We start from the raw sequence: 16,402 nt of genomic DNA, 5'->3' as shown, positions 1-16,402 counted from the left end.
GGGGTGCAACACGAGGACTTCCCAGGGGGTCACCCATCCAAGTACTACTCTCGCCCAAGCACGCTTAACTGCGGAGTTCTGATGGGATCCGGTGCATTAGTGCTGGTATGATCGCACTCCAAATACTATCCATGTTTATTGTTTTTATGTGTTAGAAGACGCCTTTGTTTTGGTATGCGGGGCGTGGGACCCACGTGATCGAACGGCTCCGTTCCAAAAATACGAAAACCATCAGCAATGAACCGGAGGGCACCCGAGCATAGAAAGAAAAAGAAAGAAAGAAAAAAAAGCACGTAAAATCTAGAAACAAACGCAAACGGACAACGAAAAAGGGGGGTGCAACACGAGGACTTCCCAGGAGTTCACCCATCCTAGTGCTACTCTCGCCCAAGCACGCTTAACTGCGGAGTTCTGATGGGATCCGGTGCATTAGTGCTGGTATGATCGCACCCGAAATACTATCCATGTTTATTGTTTTTATGTGTTAGAAGACGCCTTTGTTTTGGTACGCGGGGCGTGGGACCCACGTGACCGATCGGCTCCGTTCCAAAAATACGAAAACCGTCAGCCATAAACCGGAGGGCACCCGAGCATAGAAATAGCAAGAAAGAAAGGAAAAAAAGCACGTAAAATCTAGAAACAAACGCAAACTGACAACGAAAAAGGGGGGGGGGGTGCAACACGAGGACTTCCCAGGGGGTCACCCATCCTAGTACTACTCTCGCACAAGCACGCTTAACTGCGGAGTTCTGATGGGATCCGGTGCATTAGTGCTGGTATTATCGCACCCGAAATACCATCCATGTTTATTGTTTTTATGTGTTAGAAGACGCCTTTGTTTTGGTACGCGGGGCGTGGGACCCACGTGACGGATCGGCTCCGTTCCAAAAATACGAAAACCGTCAGCCATGAACCGGAGGGCACCCGAGCGTAGAAATAGCAAGAAAGAAAGGAAAAAAAGCACGTAAAATCTAGAAACAAACGCAAACGGACAACGAAAAAGGGGGGGGGGGTGCAACACGAGGACTTCGCAGGGGGTCACCCATCCTAGTACTACTCTCGCCCAAGCACGCTTAACTGCGGAGTTCTGATGGGATCCGGTGCATTAGTGCTGGTATGATCGCACCCGAAATACCATCCATGTTTATTGTTTTTATGTGTTAGAAGACGCCTTTGTTTTGGTACGCGGGGCGTGGGACCCACGTGACGGATCGACTCCGTTCCAAAAATACGAAAACCGTCAGCCATGAACCGGAGGGCACCCGAGCATAGAAATAGCAAGAAAGAAAGGAAAAAAAGCACGTAAAATCTAGAAACAAACGCAAACGGACAACGAAAAAGGGGGGTGCAACACGAGGACTTCCCAGGGGGTCACCCATCCTAGTACTACTCTCGCCCAAGCACGCTTAACTGCGGAGTTCTGATGGGATCCGGTGCATTAGTGCTGGTATGATCGCACCCGAAATACTATCCATGTTTATTGTTTTTAAGTGTTAGAAGACGCCTTTGTTTTGGTACGCGGGGCGTGGGACCCACGTGACCGATCGGCTCCGTTCCAAAAATACGAAAACCATCAGCAATGAACCGGAGGGCACCCGAGCATAGAAATAGCAAGAAAGAAAGGAAAAAAAGCACGTAAAATCTAGAAACAAACGCAAACGGACAACGAAAAAGGGGGGTGCAACACGAGGACTTCCCAGGGGGTCACCCATCCAAGTACTACTCTCGCCCAAGCACGCTTAACTGCGGAGTTCTGATGGGATCCGGTGCATTAGTGCTGGTATGATCGCACCCGAAATACTATCCATGTTTATTGTTTTTATGTGTTAGAAGACGCCTTTGTTTTGGTATGCGGGGCGTGGGACCCACGTGACCGATCGGCTCCGTTCCAAAAATACGAAAACCATCAGCAATGAACCGGAGGGCACCCGAGCATAGAAATAGGAAGAAAGAAAGGAAAAAAAGCACGTAAAATCTAGAAACAAACGTAAACGGACAACGAAAAAGGGGGGTGCAACACGAGGACTTCCCAGGAGGTCACCCATCCTAGTGCTACTCTCGCCCAAGCACGCTTAACTGCGGAGTTCTGATGGGATCCGGTGCATTAGTGCTGGTATGATCGCACCCGAAATACTATCCATGTTTATTGTTTTATGTGTTAGAAGACGCCTTTGTTTTTGTACGCGGGGCGTGGGACCCACGTGACCGTTCGGCTCCGTTCCAAAAATACGAAAACCATCAGCCATGAACCGGAGGGCACCCGAGCATAGAAATAGCAAGAAAGAAAGGAAAAAAAGCACGTAAAATCTAGAAACAAACGCAAACGGACAACGAAAAAGGGGGGTGCAACACGAGGACTTCCCAAGGGGTCACCCATCCTAGTACTACTCTCGCCCAAGCACGCTTAACTGCGGAGTTCTAATGGGATCCGATGCATTAGTGCTGGTATGATCGCACCCGAAATACTATCCATGTTTATTGTTTTTATGTGTTAGAAGACTCCTTTGTTTTGGTACGCGGGGCGTGGGACCCACGTGACCGATCGGCTCCGTTCCAAAAATACGAAAACCATCAACAATGAACCGGAGGGCACCCGAGCATAGAAATAGCAAGAAAGAAAGGAAAAAAAGCACGTAAAATCTAGAAACAAACGCAAACGGACAACGAAAAAGGGGGATGCAACACGAGGACTTCCCAGGGGGTCACCCATCCAAGTACTACTCTCGCCCAAGCACGCTTAACTGCGGAGTTCTGATGGGATCCGGTGTATTACTGCTGGTATGATCTCACCAGAAATACTATCCATGTTTATTGTTTTTATGTGTTAGAAGACGCCTTTGTTTTGGTACGCGGGGCGTGGGACCCACGTGACCGATCGACTCCGTTCCAAAAATACGAAAACCATCAACAATGAACCGGAGGGCACCCGAGCATAGAAATAGTAAGAAAGAAAGGAAAAAAAGCACGTAAAATCTAGAAACAAACGCAAACGGACAACGAAAAAGGAGGATGCAACACGAGGACTTCCCAGGGGGTCACCCATCCAAGTACTACTCTCGCCCAAGCACGCTTAACTGCGGAGTTCTGATGGGATCCAGTGTATTAGTGCTGGTATGATCGCACCAGAAATACTATCCATGTTTATTGTTTTTATGTGTTAGAAGACGCCTTTGTTTTGGTACGCGGCGCGTGGGACCCACGTGACCGATCGGCTCCTTTCCAAAAATACGAAAACCATCAGCCATGAACCGGAGGGCACCCGAGCATAGAAATAGCAAGAAAGAAAGGAAAAAAAGCACGTAAAATCTAGAAACAAACGCAAACGGACAACGAAAAAGGGGGATGCAACACGAGGACTTCCCAAGGGGTCACCCATCCTAGTACTACTCTCACCCACGCACGCTTAACTGCGGAGTTCTGATGGGATCCGGTGCATTAGTGTTGGTATGATAGCACACGAAATACTATCCATGTTTATTGCTTTTATGTGTTACAAGACGCAGAGCCTACTTTGTTTTGGTACACGGGGCGTGGGACCCAAGTGACCGGTCGGCTCCGTTCCAAAAATACGAAGACCATGAACCATGAACCGGAGGGAACCCGAGCATAGAAATAGCAAGAAAGAAAGGAAAAAAACCTAAAAACCGCACGTAAAATGGAAAAAAAAACGCAAACGGACAACGAAAAAGGGGGTGCAACACGAGGACTTCCCAGGGGGTCACCCATCCTAGTACTACTCTCGCCCAAGCACGCTTAACTGCGGTGTTCTGATGGGATCCGCTGCATTAGTGCTGTTATGATCACACCCAAAATAATAACCATGAACCGGAAGGCACCCGAGCATAGAAATAGCCAGAAAGAAAGGAAAAAAAACCAAAAAACCGCACGTAAAATGTTAAAAAAAATGCAAACGGACAACGAAAAAGAGGGTGCAACACGAGCACTTCCCAGGGGGTCACCCATCCTTGTACTCATCTCGCCCAAGCACGCTTGACTGTGAAGTTCTGATGGGATTCGGTGCATTAGTGCTGGTATGATAGCACACGAAATACTATCCATGTTTATTTCTTTTATGTGTTACAAGACGCAAAGCCTACTTTGTTTTGGTACGCGGGGCGTGGGACCCAAGTGACCGATCGGCTCCGTTCCAAAAATACGAAAACCATGAACCATGAACCGGAGGGAACCCGAGCATAGAAATAGCAAGAAAGAAAGGAAAAAAAACCTAAAAACCGCACGTAAAATGGAAAAAAAACGCAAACGGACAACGAAAAAGGGGGTGCAACACGAGGACTTTCCAGGGGGTCACCCATCCTAGTACTACTCTCGCCCAAGCACGCTTAACTGCGGAGTTCTGATGGGATCCGGTGCATTAGTGCTGTTATGATCACACCCAAAATAATATCCATGTTTATTGCTTTTATGTGTTACAAGATGCAGAATCTCCTTTGTTTTTGTACGCGGGGAGTGGGATCCACGTGACCGATCGGCTCCGTTCCAAAAATACGAAAACCATCAACCATAAACCGGAAGGCACCCGAGCATAGAAATAGCCAGAAAGAAAGGAAAAAAAACCAAAAAACCGCACGTAAAATGTTAAAAAAAAATGCAAACGGACAACGAAAAAGAAGGTTCAACACGAGCACCTCCCAGGGGGTCATCCATCCTTGTACTACTCTCGCCCAAGCACGCTTAACTGCGAAGTTCTGATGGGATTCGGTGCATTAGTGATGGTATGATAGCACACGAAATACTATCCATCTTTATTGCTTTTATGTGTTACAAGACGCAGATCCTACTTTGTTTTGGAACGCGGGGCGTGGGACCCAAGTGACCGATCCGTTCCGTTCCAAATATACGAAAACCATGAACCATGAACCGGAGGGAACCCGAGCATAGAAATAGCAAGAAAGAAAGGAAAAAAAACTTAAAAGCCGCACGTAAAACGGAAAAAAAAACGCAAACGGACAACGAAAAAGGGGGTGCAACACGAGGACTTCCCAGGGGGTCACCCATCTTAGTACTACTCTCGCCTAAGCACGCTTAACTGCGGAGTTCTGATGGGATACGGTGCATTAGTGCTGGTATTATCGCACCCGAAATACTATCCATGTTTATTGCTTTTATGTGTTACCAGACGCAGAACCTCCTTTGTTTTGGTACGCGGGGCGTGGGATCCACGTGACCGATCGGCTCCGTTCGAAAAATACGAAAACCATCAACCATAAACCGGAAGGCACACGAGCATAGAAATAGCCAGAAAGAAAGGAAAAAACCCAAAAAACAACATGTAAAATGTAAAAAAAAATGCAAACGGAGAACGAAAAAGAGGGTGCAACACGAGGACTTCCCAGGGGGTCACCAATCCAAGTACTACTCTCGCCCAAGCACGCTTAACTGCGGAGTTCTGATGGGATCCGGTGCATTAGTGCTGTTATGATCACACCCAAAATAATAACCATGAACCGGAAGGCACCCGAGCATAGAAATAGCCAGAAAGAAAGGAAAAAAAAACCAAAAAACCGCACGTAAAATGTTAAAAAAATGCAAACGGATAACGAAAAAGAGGGTGCAACACGAGCACTTCCCTGGGGGTCACCCATCCTTGTACTCCTCTCGCCCAAGCACGCTTAACTGTTAAGTTCTGATGGGATTCGGTGCATTAGTGCTAGTATAATAGCACACAAAATACTATCCATGTTTATTTCTTTTATGTGTTACAAGACGCAGAGCCTACTTTGTTTTGGTACGCGGGGCGTGGGACCCAAGTGACCGATCGACTCCGTTCCAAAAATATGAAAACAATGAACCATGAACCGGAGGGAACCCGAGCATAGAAATAGCAAGAAAGAAAGGAAAAAAAACCTAAAAACCGCACGTAAAATGGAAAAAAACGCAAACGGACAACGAAAAAGGGGGTGCAACACGAGGACTTACCTGGGGGTCACCCATCCTAGTAATACTCTCGCCCAAGCACGCTTAACTGCGGAGTTCTGATGGGATCCGGTGCATTAGTGCTGTTATGATCACACCCAAAATAATATCCATGTTTATTGCTTTTATGTGTTACAAGATGCAGAATCTCCTTTGTTTTTGTACGCGGGGCGTGGGATCCACGTGACCGATCGGCTCCGTTCCAAAAATACGAAAACCATCAACCATAAACCGGAAGGCACCCGAGCATAGAAATAGCCAGAAAGAAAGGAAAAAAAAAACAGCACGTAAAATGTAAAAAAAAAAATGCAAAAGCACAACGAAAAAGAGGGTGCAACACGAGCACTTCCCAGGGTGTCACCCATCCTTGTACTACTCTCGCCCAAGCACGCTTAACTGCGGAGTTCTGATGGGATCCGGTGCATTAGTGCTGGTATGATCGCACCTGAAATACTATCCATGTTTATTGCTTTTATGTGTTACCAGACGCAGAACCTCCTTTGTTTTGGTACGCGGGGCGTGGGACCTACGTGACTGATCGGCTCCGTTCCAAAAATACGAAAACCATCAACCATGAACCGGAAGTCACCCGAGCATAGAAATAGCAAGAAAGAATGGAAAAAAAAACCAAAAAATCGCACGTAAAATGTAAAAAAAAACAACGCAAACGGACAACGAAAAAGGAGGGTGCAACACGAGGACTTCCCAGGGGGTCACCAATCCAAGTACTACTCTCGCCCAAGCACGCTTAACTGCGGAGTTCTGATGGGATCCGGTGCATTAGTGCTGTTACGATCACACCCAAAATAATATCAATGTTTATTGCTTTTATGTGTTACAAGACGCATAATCTCCTTTGTCTTTGTACGCGGGGCGTGGGATCCACGTGACCGATCGGCTCCGTTCCAAAAATACGAAAACCATCAACCATAAACCGGAAGGCACACGAGCATAGAAATAGCCAGAAAGAAAGGAAAAAAAACCAAAAAACAACATGTAAAATGTAAAAAAAAATGCAAACGGAGAACGAAAAAGAGGGTGCAACACGAGGACTTCCCAGGGGGTCACCAATCCAAGTACTACTCTCGCCCAAGCACGCTTAACTGCGGAGTTTTGATGGGATCCGGTGCATTAGTGCTGTTATGATCACACCCAAAATAATAACCATGAACCAGAAGGCACCCGAGCATAGAAATAGCCAGAAAGAAAGGAAAAAAAACCAAAAAACCGCACGTAAAATGTTAAAAAAAATGCAAACGGACAACGAAAAAGAGGGTGCAACACGAGCACTTCCCAGGGGGTCGCCCATCCTTGTACTCATCTCGCCCAAGCACGCTTGACTGTGAAGTTCTGATGGGATTCGGTGCATTAGTGCTGGTATGATAGCACACGAAATACTATCCATGTTTATTTCTTTTATGTGTTACAAGACGCAAAGCCTACTTTGTTTTGGTACGCGGGGCGTGGGACCCAAGTAACCGATCGGCTCCGTTCCAAAAATACGAAAACCATGAACCATGAACCGGAGGGAACCCGAGCATAGAAATAGCAAGAAAGAAAGGAAAAAAAACCTAAAAACCGCACGTAAAATGGAAAAAAAAACGCAAACGGACAACGAAAAAGGGGGTGCAACACGAGGACTTCCCAGGGGGTCACCCATCCTAGTACTACTCTCGCCCAAGCACGCTTAACTGCGGAGTTCTGATGGGATCCGGTGCATTAGTGCTGTTATGATCACACCCAAAATAATATCCATGTTTATTGCTTTTATGTGTTACAAGATGCAGAATCTCCTTTGTTTTTGTACGCGGGGCGTGGGATCCACGTGACCGATCGGCTCCGTTCCAAAAATACGAAAACCATCAACCATAAACCGGAAGGCACCCGAGCATAGAAATAGCCAGAAAGAAAGGAAAAAAAACCAAAAAACCGCACGTAAAATGTTAAAAAAAAATGCAAACGGACAACGAAAAAGAGGGTTCAACACGAGCACTTCCCAGGGGGTCATCCATCCTTGTACTACTCTCGCCAAGCACGCTTAACTGCGAAGTTCTGATGGGATTCGGTGCATTAGTGATGGTATGATAGCACACGAAATACTATCCATCTTTATTGCTTTTATGTGTTACAAGACGCAGATCCTACTTTGTTTTGGTACGCGGGGCGTGGGACCCAAGTGACCGATCGGTTCCGTTCCAAAAATACGAAAACCATGAACCATGAACCGGAGGGAACCCGAGCATAGAAATAGCAAGAAAGAAAGGAAAAAAAACTTAAAAGCCGCACGTAAAACGAAAAAAAAAACGCAAACGGACAACGAAAAAGGGGGTGCAACACGAGGACTTCCCAGGGGGTCACCCATCCTAGTACTACTCTCGCCTAAGCACGCTTAACTGCGGAGTTCTGATGGGATCCGGTGCATTAGTGCTGGTATTATCGCACACGAAATACTATCCATGTTTATTGCTTTTATGTGTTACCAGACGCAGAACCTCCTTTGTTTTGGTACGCGGGGCGTGGGATCCACGTGACCGATCGGCTCCGTTCGAAAAATACGAAAACCATCAACCATGAACCGGAAGGCACACGAGCATAGAAATAGCCAGAAAGAAAGGAAAAAAACCAAAAAACAACATGTAAAATGTAAAAAAAAATGCAAACGGAGAACGAAAAAGAGGGTGCAACACGAGGACTTCCCAGGGGGTCACCAATCCAAGTACTACTCTCGCCCAAGCACGCTTAACTGCGGAGTTCTGATGGGATCCGGTGCATTAGTGCTGTTATGATCACACCCAAAATAATAACCATGAACCGGAAGGCACCCGAGCATAGAAATAGCCAGAAAGAAAGGAAAAAAAACCAAAAAACCGCACGTAAAATGTTAAAAAAATGCAAACGGACAACGAAAAAGAGGGTGCAACACGAGCACTTCCCAGGGGGTCACCCATCCTTGTACTCATCTCGCCCAAGCACGCTTGACTGTGAAGTTCTGATGGGATTCGGTGCATTAGTGCTGGTATGATAGCACACGAAATACTATCCATGTTTATTTCTTTTATGTGTTACAAGACGCAGAGGCTACTTTGTTTTGGTACGCGGGGCGTGGGACCCAAGTGACCGATCGGCTCCGTTCCAAAAATACGAAAACCATGAACCATGAACCGGAGGGAACCCGAGCATAGAAAAAGCAAGAAAGAAAGAAAAAAAAAACCTAAAAACCGCACGTAAAATGGAAAAAAAAACGCAAACGGACAACGAAAAAGGGGGTGCAACACGAGGACTTCCCAGGGGGTCACCCATCCTAGTACTACTCTCGCCCAAGCACGCTTAACTGCGGAGTTCTGATGGGATCCGGTGCATTAGTGCTGTTATGATCACACCCAAAATAATATCCATGTTTATTGCTTTTATGTGTTACAAGATGCAGAATCTCCTTTGTTTTTGTACGCGGGGCGTGGGATCCACGTGACCGATCGGCTCCGTTCCAAAAATACGAAAACCATCAACCATAAACCGGAAGGCACCCGAGCATAGAAATAGCCAGAAAGAAAGGAAAAAAAACCAAAAAACCGCACGTAAAATGTTAAAAAAAAATGCAAACGGACAACGAAAAAGAGGGTTCAACACGAGCACTTCCCATGGGGTCATCCATCCTTGTACTACTCTCGCCCAAGCACGCTTAACTGCGAAGTTCTGATGGGATTCAGTGCATTAGTGATGGTATGATAGCACACGAAATACTATCCATCTTTATTGCTTTTATGTGTTACAAGACGCAGATCCTACTTTGTTTTGGTACGCGGGGCGTGGGACCCAAGTGACCGATCGGTTCCGTTCCAAAAATACGAAAACCATGAACCATGAACCGGAGGGAACCCGAGCATAGAAATAGCAAGAAAGAACGGAAAAAAAACTTAAAAGCCGCACGTAAAACGGAAAAAAAAACGCAAACGGACAACGAAAAAGGGGGTGCAACACGAGGACTTCCCAGGGGGTCACCCATCCTAGTACTACTCTCGCCTAAGCACGCTTAACTGCGGAGTTCTGATGGGATCCGGTGCATTAGTGCTGGTATTATCGCACCCGAAATACTATCCATGTTTATTGCTTTTATGTGTTACCAGACGCAGAACCTCCTTTGTTTTGGTACGCGGGGCGTGGGATCCACGTGACCGATCGGCTCCGTTCGAAAAATACGAAAAACATCAATCATAAACCGGAAGGCACACGAGCATAGAAATAGCCAGAAAGAAAGGAAAAAAACCAAAAAACAACATGTAAAATGTAAAAAAAAATGCAAACGGAGAACGAAAAAGAGGGTGCAACACGAGGACTTCCCAGGGGGTCACCAATCCAAGTACTACTCTCGCCCAAGCACGCTTAACTGCGGAGTTCTGATGGGATCCGGTGCATTAGTGCTGTTATGATCACACCCAAAATAATAACCATGAACCGGAAGGCACCCGAGCATAGAAATAGCCAGAAAGAAAGGAAAAAAAACCAAAAAACCGCACGTAAAATGTTAAAAAAATGCAAACGGACAACGAAAAAGAGGGTGCAACACGAGCACTTCCCAGGGGGTCACCCATCCTTGTACTCCTCTCGCCCAAGCACGCTAAACTGTTAAGTTCTGATGGGATTCGGTGCATTAGTGCTAGTATAATAGCACACAAAATACTATCCATGTTTATTTCTTTTATGTGTTACAAGACGCAGAGCCTACTTTGTTTTGGTACGCGGGGCGTGGGACCCAAGTGACCGATCGACTCCGTTCCAAAAATATGAAAACAAAGAACCATGAACCGGAGGGAACCCGAGCATAGAAATAGCAAGAAAGAAAGGAAAAAAAACCTAAAAACCGCACGTAAAATGGAAAAAAAACGCAAACGGACAACGAAAAAGGGGGTGCAACAAGAGGACTTACCAGGGAGTCACCCATCCTAGTACTACTCTCGCCCAAGCACGCTTAACTGCGGAGTTCTGATGGGATCCGGTGCATTAGTGCTGTTATGATCACACCCAAAATAATATCCATGTTTATTGCTTTTATGTGTTACAAGATGCAGAATCTCCTTTGTTTTTGTACGCGGGGCGTGGGATCCACGTGACTCATCGGCTCCGTTCCAAAAATACGAAAACCATCAACCATAAACCGGAAGGCACCCGAGCATAGAAATAGCCACAAAGAAAGGAAAAAAAAACAGCACGTAAAATGTAAAAAAAAAATGCAAACGCACAACGAAAAAGAGGGTGCAACACGAGCACTTCCCAGGGTATCACCCATCCTTGTACTACTCTCGCCCAAGCACGCTTAACTGCGGAGTTCTGATGGGATCCGGTGCATTAGTGCTGGTATGATCGCACCCGAAATACTATCCATGTTTATTGCTTTTATGTGTTACCAAACGCAGAACCTCCTTTGTTTTGGTACGCGGGGCGTGGGACCTACGTGACTGATCGGCTCCGTTCCAAAAATACGAAAACCATCAACCATGAACCGGAGGGCACCCGAGCATAGAAATAGCAAGAAAGAATGGAAAAAAAAAACCAAAAAACCGCACGTAAAATGTAAAAAAAAACAACGCAAACGGACAACGAAAAAGGAGGGTGCAATACGAGGACTTCCCAGGGGGTCACCAATCCAAGTACTACTCTCGCCCAAGCACGCTTAACTGCGGAGTTCTGATGGGATCCGGTGCATTAGTGCGGTTACGATCACACCCAAAATAATATCCATGTTTATTGCTTTTATGTGTTACAAGACGCATAATCTCCTTTGTCTTTGTACGCGGGGCGTGGGATCCACGTGACCGATCGGCTCCGTTCCAAAAATACGAAAACCATCAACCATAAACCGGAAGGCACACGAGCATAGAAATAGCCAGAAAGAAAGGAAAAAAACCAAAAAACAACATGTAAAATGTAAAAAAAATGCAAACGGAGAACGAAAAAGAGGGTGCAACACGAGGACTTCCCAGGGGGTCACCAATCCAAGTACTACTCTCGCCCAAGCACGCTTAACTGCGGAGTTCTGATGGGATCCGGTGCATTAGTGCTGTTATGATCACACCCAAAATAATAACCATGAACCGGAAGGCAACCGAGCATAGAAATAGCCAGAAAGAAAGGAAAAAAAACCAAAAAACCGCACGTAAAATGTTAAAAAAAATGCAAACGGACAACGAAAAAGAGGGTGCAACACGAGCACTTCCCAGGGGGTCACCCATCCTTGTACTCATCTCGCCCAAGCACGCTTGACTGTGAAGTTCTGATGGGATTCGGTGCATTAGTGCTGGTATGATAGCACACGAAATACTATCCATGTTTATTTCTTTTATGTGTTACAAGACGCAAAACCTACTTTGTTTTGGTACGCGGGGCGTGGGACCCAAGTGACCGATCGGCTCCGTTCCAAAAATACGAAAACCATGAACCATGAACCGGAGGGAACCCGAGCATAGAAATAGCAAGAAAGAAAGGAAAAAAAACCTAAAAACCGCACGTAAAATGGAAAAAAAACGCAAACGGACAACGAAAAAGGGGTGCAACACGAGGACTTCCCAGGGGGTCACCCATCCTAGTACTACTCTCGCCCAAGCACGCTTAACTGCGGAGTTCTGATGGGATCCGGTGCATTAGTGCTGTTATGATCACACCCAAAATAATATCCATGTTTATTGCTTTTATGTGTTACAAGATGCAGAATCTCCTTTGTTTTTGTACGCGGGGCGTGGGATCCACGTGACCGATCGGCTCCGTTCCAAAAATACGAAAACCATCAACCATAAACCGGAAGGCACCCGAGCATAGAAATAGCCAGAAAGAAAGGAAAAAACACCAAAAAACCGCACGTAAAATGTTAAAAAAAAATGCAAACGGACAACGAAAAAGAGGGTTCAACACGAGCACTTCCCAGGGGGTCATCCATCCTTGTACTACTCTCGCCCAAGCACGCTTAACTGCGAAGTTCTGATGGGATTCAGTGCATTAGTGATGGTATGATAGCACACGAAATACTATCCATCTTTATTGCTTTTATGTGTTACAAGACGCAGATCCTACTTTGTTTTGGTACGCGGGGCGTGGGACCCAAGTGACCGATCGGCTCCGTTCCAAAAATACGAAAACCATGAACCATGAACCGGAGGGAACCCGAGCATAGAAATAGCAAGAAAGAAAGGAAAAAAAAACCTAAAAACCGCACGTAAAATGAAAAAAAAAACGCAAACGGACAACGAAAAAGGGGGTGCAACACGAGGACTTCCCAGGGGGTCACCCATCCTAGTACTACTCTCGCCCAAGCACGCTTAACTGCGGAGTTCTGATGGGATCTGGTGCATTAGTGCTGTTATGATCACACCCAAAATAATATCCATGTTTATTGCTTTTATGTGTTACAAGATGCAGAATCTCCTTTGTTTTTGTACGCGGGGCGTGGGATCCACGTGACCGATCGGCTCCGTTCCAAAAATACGAAAACCATCAACCATAAACCGGAAGGCACCCGAGCATAGAAATAGCCAGAAAGAAAGGAAAAAAAAAACCAAAAAACCGCACGTAAAATGTTAAAAAAAAATGCAAACGGACAACGAAAAAGAGGGTTCAACACGAGCACTTCCCAGGGGGTCATCCATCCTTGTACTACTCTCGCCCAAGCACGCTTAACTGCGAAGTTCTGATGGGATTCAGTGCATTAGTGATGGTATGATAGCACACGAAATACTATCCATATTTATTGCTTTTATGTGTTACAAGACGCAGATCCTACTTTGTTTTGGTACGCGGGGCGTGGGACCCAAGTGACCGATCGGTTCCGTTCCAAAAATACGAAAACCATGAACCATGAACCGGAGGGAACCCGAGCATAGAAATAGCAAGAAAGAAAGGAAAAAAAACTTAAAAGCCGCACGTAAAACGGAAAAAAAAACGCAAACGGACAACGAAAAAGGGGGTGCAACACGAGGACTTCCCAGGGGGTCACCCATCCTAGTACTACTCTCGCCTAAGCACGCTTAACTGCGGAGTTCTGATGGGATCCGGTGCATTAGTGCTGGTATTATCGCACCCGAAATACTATCCATGTTTATTGCTTTTATGTGTTACCAGACGCAGAACCTCCTTTGTTTTGGTACGCGGGGCGTGGGATCCACGTGACCGATCGGCTCCGTTCGAAAAATACGAAAACCATCAACCATAAACCGGAAGGCACACGAGCATAGAAATAGCCAGAAAGAAAGGAAAAAAACCAAAAAACAACATGTAAAATGTAAAAAAAAAAAATGCAAACGGAGAACGAAAAAGAGGGTGCAACACGAGGACTTCCCAGGGGGTCACCAATCCAAGTACTACTCTCGCCCAAGCACGCTTAACTGCGGAGTTCTGATGGGATCCGGTGCATTAGTGCTGTTATGATCACACCCAAAATAATAACCATGAACCGGAAGGCACCCGAGCATAGAAATAGCCAGAAAGAAAGGAAAAAAAACCAAAAAACCGCACGTAAAATGTTAAAAAAATGCAAACGGACAACGAAAAAGAGGGTGCAACACGAGCACTTCCCAGGGGGTCACCCATCCTTGTACTCCTCTCGCCCAAGCACGCTTAACCGTTAAGTTCTGATGGGATTCGGTGCATTAGTGCTAGTATAATAGCACACAAAATACTATCCATGTTTATTTCTTTTATGTGTTACAAGACGCAGAGCCTACTTTGTTTTGGTACACGGGGCGTGGGACCCAAGTGACCGATCGACTCCGTTCCAAAAATATGAAAAGAATGAACCATGAACCGGAGGGAACCCGAGCATAGAAATAGCAAGAAAGAAAGGAAAAAAAACCTAAAAACCGCACGTAAAATGGAAAAAAACGCAAACGGACAACGAAAAAGGGGGTGCAACACGAGGACTTACCAGGGGGTCACCCATCCTAGTACTACTCTCGCCCAAGCACGCTTAACTGCGGAGTTCTGATGGGATCCGGTGCATTAGTGCTGTTATGATCACACCCAAAATAATATCCATGTTTATTGCTTTTATGTGTTACAAGATGCAGAATCTCCTTTGTTTTTGTACGCGGGGCGTGGGATCCACGTGACTGATCGGCTCCGTTCCAAAAATACGAAAACCATCAACCATAAACCGGAAGGCACCCGAGCATAGAAATAGCCAGAAAGAAAGGAAAAAAAAACAGCACGTAAAATGTAAAAAAAAATGCAAACGCACAACGAAAAAGAGGGTGCAACACGAGCACTTCCCATGGGGTCATCCATCCTTGTACTACTCTCGCCCAAGCACGCTTAACTGCGGAGTTCTGATGGGATCCGGTGCATTAGTGCTGGTATGATCGCACCCGAAATACTATCCATGTTTATTGCTTTTATGTGTTACCAAACGCAGAACCTCCTTTGTTTTGGTACGCGGGGCGTGGGACCTACGTGACTGATCGGCTCCGTTCCAAAAATACGGAAACCATCAACCATGAACCGGAGGGCACCCGAGCATAGAAATAGCAAGAAAGAATGGAAAAAAAAAAACCAAAAAACCGCACGTAAAATGTAAAAAAAAAACAACGCAAACGGACAACGAAAAAGGAGGGTGCAACACGAGGACTTCCCAGGGGGTCACCAATCCAAGTACTACTCTCGCCCAAGCACGCTTAACTGCGGAGTTTTGATGGGATCCGGTGCATTAGTGCTGTTACGATCACACCCAAAATAATATCCATGTTTATTGCTTTTATGTGTTACAAGACGCATAATCTCCTTTGTCTTTGTACGCGGGGCGTGGGATCCACGTCACCGATCGGCTCCGTTCCAAAAATACGAAAACCATCAACCATAAACCGGAAGTCACACGAGCATAGAAATAGCCAGAAAGAAAGGAAAAAAACCAAAAAACAACATGTAAAATGTAAAAAAAATGCAAACGGAGAACGAAAAAGAGGGTGCAACACGAGGACTTCCCAGGGGGTCACCAATCCAAGTACTACTCTCGCCCAAGCACGCTTAACTGCGGAGTTCTGATGGGATCCGGTGCATTAGTGCTGTTATGATCACACCCAAAATAATAACCATGAACCGGAAGGCACCCGAGCATAGAAATAGCCAGAAAGAAAGGAAAAAAAACCAAAAAACCGCACGTAAAATGTTAAAAAAAAATGCAAACGGACAACGAAAAAGAGGGTGCAACACGAGCACTTCCCAGGGGGTCACCCATCCTTGTACTCATCTCGCCCAAGCACGCTTGACTGTGAAGTTCTGATGGGATTCGGTGCATTAGTGCTGGTATGATAGCACACGAAATACTATCCATGTTTATTTCTTTTATGTGTTACAAGACGCAAAGCCTACTTTGTTTTGGTACGCGGGGCGTGGGACCCAGGTGACCGATCGGCTCCGTTCCAAAAATACGAAAACCATGAACCATGAACCGGAGGGAACCCGAGCATAGAAATAGCAAGAAAGAAAGGAA

The 16,402-nt window shown here is 45.9% G+C and overlaps 42 non-coding genes and 8 pseudogenes across 42 annotated transcripts; all 50 read right to left on the bottom strand.

The window, feature by feature from the left end:
* On the bottom strand, positions 1-119 carry LOC145083906 (5S ribosomal RNA). Its single transcript, XR_013698369.1, has one exon. It is a non-coding gene; the product is annotated as a 5S ribosomal RNA (ribosomal RNA).
* Positions 120-333: 214 nt separating this feature from the next.
* LOC145085595 (5S ribosomal RNA) lies at positions 334-452 on the bottom strand. The gene has a single exon (XR_013699989.1). It is a non-coding gene; the product is annotated as a 5S ribosomal RNA (ribosomal RNA).
* Positions 453-671: 219 nt separating this feature from the next.
* Positions 672-790, bottom strand: LOC145085140 (5S ribosomal RNA). The gene has a single exon (XR_013699552.1). It is a non-coding gene; the product is annotated as a 5S ribosomal RNA (ribosomal RNA).
* A 219-nt stretch (positions 791-1,009) lies between these two features.
* LOC145083362 (5S ribosomal RNA) lies at positions 1,010-1,128 on the bottom strand. Its single transcript, XR_013697835.1, has one exon. It is a non-coding gene; the product is annotated as a 5S ribosomal RNA (ribosomal RNA).
* A 214-nt stretch (positions 1,129-1,342) lies between these two features.
* On the bottom strand, positions 1,343-1,461 carry LOC145080952 (5S ribosomal RNA). The gene has a single exon (XR_013695522.1). It is a non-coding gene; the product is annotated as a 5S ribosomal RNA (ribosomal RNA).
* Positions 1,462-1,675: 214 nt separating this feature from the next.
* Positions 1,676-1,794, bottom strand: LOC145083004 (5S ribosomal RNA). The gene has a single exon (XR_013697498.1). It is a non-coding gene; the product is annotated as a 5S ribosomal RNA (ribosomal RNA).
* Positions 1,795-2,008: 214 nt separating this feature from the next.
* Positions 2,009-2,127, bottom strand: LOC145084748 (5S ribosomal RNA). Its single transcript, XR_013699179.1, has one exon. It is a non-coding gene; the product is annotated as a 5S ribosomal RNA (ribosomal RNA).
* Positions 2,128-2,340: 213 nt separating this feature from the next.
* LOC145084707 (5S ribosomal RNA) lies at positions 2,341-2,459 on the bottom strand. The gene has a single exon (XR_013699139.1). It is a non-coding gene; the product is annotated as a 5S ribosomal RNA (ribosomal RNA).
* A 214-nt stretch (positions 2,460-2,673) lies between these two features.
* Positions 2,674-2,792, bottom strand: LOC145074081 (5S ribosomal RNA). The gene has a single exon (XR_013691691.1). It is a non-coding gene; the product is annotated as a 5S ribosomal RNA (ribosomal RNA).
* Positions 2,793-3,006: 214 nt separating this feature from the next.
* On the bottom strand, positions 3,007-3,125 carry LOC145085111 (5S ribosomal RNA). Its single transcript, XR_013699525.1, has one exon. It is a non-coding gene; the product is annotated as a 5S ribosomal RNA (ribosomal RNA).
* A 214-nt stretch (positions 3,126-3,339) lies between these two features.
* Positions 3,340-3,458, bottom strand: LOC145077171 (5S ribosomal RNA). Its single transcript, XR_013693000.1, has one exon. It is a non-coding gene; the product is annotated as a 5S ribosomal RNA (ribosomal RNA).
* A 231-nt stretch (positions 3,459-3,689) lies between these two features.
* Positions 3,690-3,808, bottom strand: LOC145076348 (5S ribosomal RNA). Its single transcript, XR_013692656.1, has one exon. It is a non-coding gene; the product is annotated as a 5S ribosomal RNA (ribosomal RNA).
* Positions 3,809-3,926: 118 nt separating this feature from the next.
* Positions 3,927-4,045, bottom strand: LOC145078994 (5S ribosomal RNA). The gene has a single exon (XR_013694523.1). It is a non-coding gene; the product is annotated as a 5S ribosomal RNA (ribosomal RNA).
* A 231-nt stretch (positions 4,046-4,276) lies between these two features.
* On the bottom strand, positions 4,277-4,395 carry LOC145085500 (5S ribosomal RNA). The gene has a single exon (XR_013699898.1). It is a non-coding gene; the product is annotated as a 5S ribosomal RNA (ribosomal RNA).
* Positions 4,396-4,628: 233 nt separating this feature from the next.
* LOC145080166 (5S ribosomal RNA) lies at positions 4,629-4,747 on the bottom strand (annotated as a pseudogene).
* A 232-nt stretch (positions 4,748-4,979) lies between these two features.
* On the bottom strand, positions 4,980-5,098 carry LOC145073609 (5S ribosomal RNA). Its single transcript, XR_013691457.1, has one exon. It is a non-coding gene; the product is annotated as a 5S ribosomal RNA (ribosomal RNA).
* Positions 5,099-5,329: 231 nt separating this feature from the next.
* On the bottom strand, positions 5,330-5,448 carry LOC145073858 (5S ribosomal RNA). The gene has a single exon (XR_013691570.1). It is a non-coding gene; the product is annotated as a 5S ribosomal RNA (ribosomal RNA).
* Positions 5,449-5,566: 118 nt separating this feature from the next.
* On the bottom strand, positions 5,567-5,685 carry LOC145080066 (5S ribosomal RNA; annotated as a pseudogene).
* Positions 5,686-5,915: 230 nt separating this feature from the next.
* Positions 5,916-6,034, bottom strand: LOC145078395 (5S ribosomal RNA). Its single transcript, XR_013693967.1, has one exon. It is a non-coding gene; the product is annotated as a 5S ribosomal RNA (ribosomal RNA).
* Positions 6,035-6,262: 228 nt separating this feature from the next.
* On the bottom strand, positions 6,263-6,381 carry LOC145074702 (5S ribosomal RNA). The gene has a single exon (XR_013692032.1). It is a non-coding gene; the product is annotated as a 5S ribosomal RNA (ribosomal RNA).
* Positions 6,382-6,618: 237 nt separating this feature from the next.
* Positions 6,619-6,737, bottom strand: LOC145076436 (5S ribosomal RNA). The gene has a single exon (XR_013692675.1). It is a non-coding gene; the product is annotated as a 5S ribosomal RNA (ribosomal RNA).
* A 232-nt stretch (positions 6,738-6,969) lies between these two features.
* Positions 6,970-7,088, bottom strand: LOC145078340 (5S ribosomal RNA). The gene has a single exon (XR_013693919.1). It is a non-coding gene; the product is annotated as a 5S ribosomal RNA (ribosomal RNA).
* A 118-nt stretch (positions 7,089-7,206) lies between these two features.
* LOC145079182 (5S ribosomal RNA) lies at positions 7,207-7,325 on the bottom strand. Its single transcript, XR_013694702.1, has one exon. It is a non-coding gene; the product is annotated as a 5S ribosomal RNA (ribosomal RNA).
* A 232-nt stretch (positions 7,326-7,557) lies between these two features.
* Positions 7,558-7,676, bottom strand: LOC145085064 (5S ribosomal RNA). Its single transcript, XR_013699479.1, has one exon. It is a non-coding gene; the product is annotated as a 5S ribosomal RNA (ribosomal RNA).
* Positions 7,677-7,909: 233 nt separating this feature from the next.
* On the bottom strand, positions 7,910-8,027 carry LOC145080432 (5S ribosomal RNA; annotated as a pseudogene).
* Positions 8,028-8,259: 232 nt separating this feature from the next.
* LOC145085285 (5S ribosomal RNA) lies at positions 8,260-8,378 on the bottom strand. The gene has a single exon (XR_013699691.1). It is a non-coding gene; the product is annotated as a 5S ribosomal RNA (ribosomal RNA).
* Positions 8,379-8,609: 231 nt separating this feature from the next.
* Positions 8,610-8,728, bottom strand: LOC145073842 (5S ribosomal RNA). The gene has a single exon (XR_013691563.1). It is a non-coding gene; the product is annotated as a 5S ribosomal RNA (ribosomal RNA).
* A 117-nt stretch (positions 8,729-8,845) lies between these two features.
* Positions 8,846-8,964, bottom strand: LOC145078993 (5S ribosomal RNA). The gene has a single exon (XR_013694522.1). It is a non-coding gene; the product is annotated as a 5S ribosomal RNA (ribosomal RNA).
* Positions 8,965-9,197: 233 nt separating this feature from the next.
* Positions 9,198-9,316, bottom strand: LOC145085062 (5S ribosomal RNA). Its single transcript, XR_013699477.1, has one exon. It is a non-coding gene; the product is annotated as a 5S ribosomal RNA (ribosomal RNA).
* Positions 9,317-9,549: 233 nt separating this feature from the next.
* LOC145080096 (5S ribosomal RNA) lies at positions 9,550-9,668 on the bottom strand (annotated as a pseudogene).
* Positions 9,669-9,900: 232 nt separating this feature from the next.
* On the bottom strand, positions 9,901-10,019 carry LOC145085000 (5S ribosomal RNA). The gene has a single exon (XR_013699418.1). It is a non-coding gene; the product is annotated as a 5S ribosomal RNA (ribosomal RNA).
* Positions 10,020-10,250: 231 nt separating this feature from the next.
* On the bottom strand, positions 10,251-10,369 carry LOC145073835 (5S ribosomal RNA). The gene has a single exon (XR_013691559.1). It is a non-coding gene; the product is annotated as a 5S ribosomal RNA (ribosomal RNA).
* A 117-nt stretch (positions 10,370-10,486) lies between these two features.
* Positions 10,487-10,605, bottom strand: LOC145080281 (5S ribosomal RNA; annotated as a pseudogene).
* Positions 10,606-10,836: 231 nt separating this feature from the next.
* LOC145078861 (5S ribosomal RNA) lies at positions 10,837-10,955 on the bottom strand. The gene has a single exon (XR_013694390.1). It is a non-coding gene; the product is annotated as a 5S ribosomal RNA (ribosomal RNA).
* A 226-nt stretch (positions 10,956-11,181) lies between these two features.
* On the bottom strand, positions 11,182-11,300 carry LOC145074746 (5S ribosomal RNA). Its single transcript, XR_013692070.1, has one exon. It is a non-coding gene; the product is annotated as a 5S ribosomal RNA (ribosomal RNA).
* A 238-nt stretch (positions 11,301-11,538) lies between these two features.
* Positions 11,539-11,657, bottom strand: LOC145077641 (5S ribosomal RNA). Its single transcript, XR_013693347.1, has one exon. It is a non-coding gene; the product is annotated as a 5S ribosomal RNA (ribosomal RNA).
* A 230-nt stretch (positions 11,658-11,887) lies between these two features.
* On the bottom strand, positions 11,888-12,006 carry LOC145073827 (5S ribosomal RNA). Its single transcript, XR_013691557.1, has one exon. It is a non-coding gene; the product is annotated as a 5S ribosomal RNA (ribosomal RNA).
* Positions 12,007-12,124: 118 nt separating this feature from the next.
* On the bottom strand, positions 12,125-12,243 carry LOC145078991 (5S ribosomal RNA). The gene has a single exon (XR_013694521.1). It is a non-coding gene; the product is annotated as a 5S ribosomal RNA (ribosomal RNA).
* A 230-nt stretch (positions 12,244-12,473) lies between these two features.
* Positions 12,474-12,592, bottom strand: LOC145085061 (5S ribosomal RNA). The gene has a single exon (XR_013699476.1). It is a non-coding gene; the product is annotated as a 5S ribosomal RNA (ribosomal RNA).
* A 233-nt stretch (positions 12,593-12,825) lies between these two features.
* On the bottom strand, positions 12,826-12,944 carry LOC145080053 (5S ribosomal RNA; annotated as a pseudogene).
* A 233-nt stretch (positions 12,945-13,177) lies between these two features.
* Positions 13,178-13,296, bottom strand: LOC145085428 (5S ribosomal RNA). The gene has a single exon (XR_013699826.1). It is a non-coding gene; the product is annotated as a 5S ribosomal RNA (ribosomal RNA).
* A 235-nt stretch (positions 13,297-13,531) lies between these two features.
* LOC145080052 (5S ribosomal RNA) lies at positions 13,532-13,650 on the bottom strand (annotated as a pseudogene).
* A 232-nt stretch (positions 13,651-13,882) lies between these two features.
* LOC145084999 (5S ribosomal RNA) lies at positions 13,883-14,001 on the bottom strand. Its single transcript, XR_013699417.1, has one exon. It is a non-coding gene; the product is annotated as a 5S ribosomal RNA (ribosomal RNA).
* A 234-nt stretch (positions 14,002-14,235) lies between these two features.
* LOC145073819 (5S ribosomal RNA) lies at positions 14,236-14,354 on the bottom strand. Its single transcript, XR_013691554.1, has one exon. It is a non-coding gene; the product is annotated as a 5S ribosomal RNA (ribosomal RNA).
* Positions 14,355-14,471: 117 nt separating this feature from the next.
* LOC145080183 (5S ribosomal RNA) lies at positions 14,472-14,590 on the bottom strand (annotated as a pseudogene).
* A 230-nt stretch (positions 14,591-14,820) lies between these two features.
* On the bottom strand, positions 14,821-14,939 carry LOC145085779 (5S ribosomal RNA). Its single transcript, XR_013700168.1, has one exon. It is a non-coding gene; the product is annotated as a 5S ribosomal RNA (ribosomal RNA).
* A 225-nt stretch (positions 14,940-15,164) lies between these two features.
* On the bottom strand, positions 15,165-15,283 carry LOC145085421 (5S ribosomal RNA). Its single transcript, XR_013699820.1, has one exon. It is a non-coding gene; the product is annotated as a 5S ribosomal RNA (ribosomal RNA).
* A 240-nt stretch (positions 15,284-15,523) lies between these two features.
* LOC145078929 (5S ribosomal RNA) lies at positions 15,524-15,642 on the bottom strand. The gene has a single exon (XR_013694461.1). It is a non-coding gene; the product is annotated as a 5S ribosomal RNA (ribosomal RNA).
* A 230-nt stretch (positions 15,643-15,872) lies between these two features.
* Positions 15,873-15,991, bottom strand: LOC145073811 (5S ribosomal RNA). Its single transcript, XR_013691552.1, has one exon. It is a non-coding gene; the product is annotated as a 5S ribosomal RNA (ribosomal RNA).
* Positions 15,992-16,110: 119 nt separating this feature from the next.
* LOC145078990 (5S ribosomal RNA) lies at positions 16,111-16,229 on the bottom strand. The gene has a single exon (XR_013694520.1). It is a non-coding gene; the product is annotated as a 5S ribosomal RNA (ribosomal RNA).
* Positions 16,230-16,402: the final 173 nt, after the last annotated feature.

The sequence above is a fragment of the Lactuca serriola genome, chromosome 1 (assembly GCF_051521515.1).
Source record: "Lactuca serriola cultivar US96UC23 chromosome 1, Lser_US96UC23_V15, whole genome shotgun sequence".
Taxonomy (NCBI): domain Eukaryota; kingdom Viridiplantae; phylum Streptophyta; class Magnoliopsida; order Asterales; family Asteraceae; genus Lactuca; species Lactuca serriola.
This window is presented reverse-complemented; position numbering and strand designations above follow the sequence as displayed.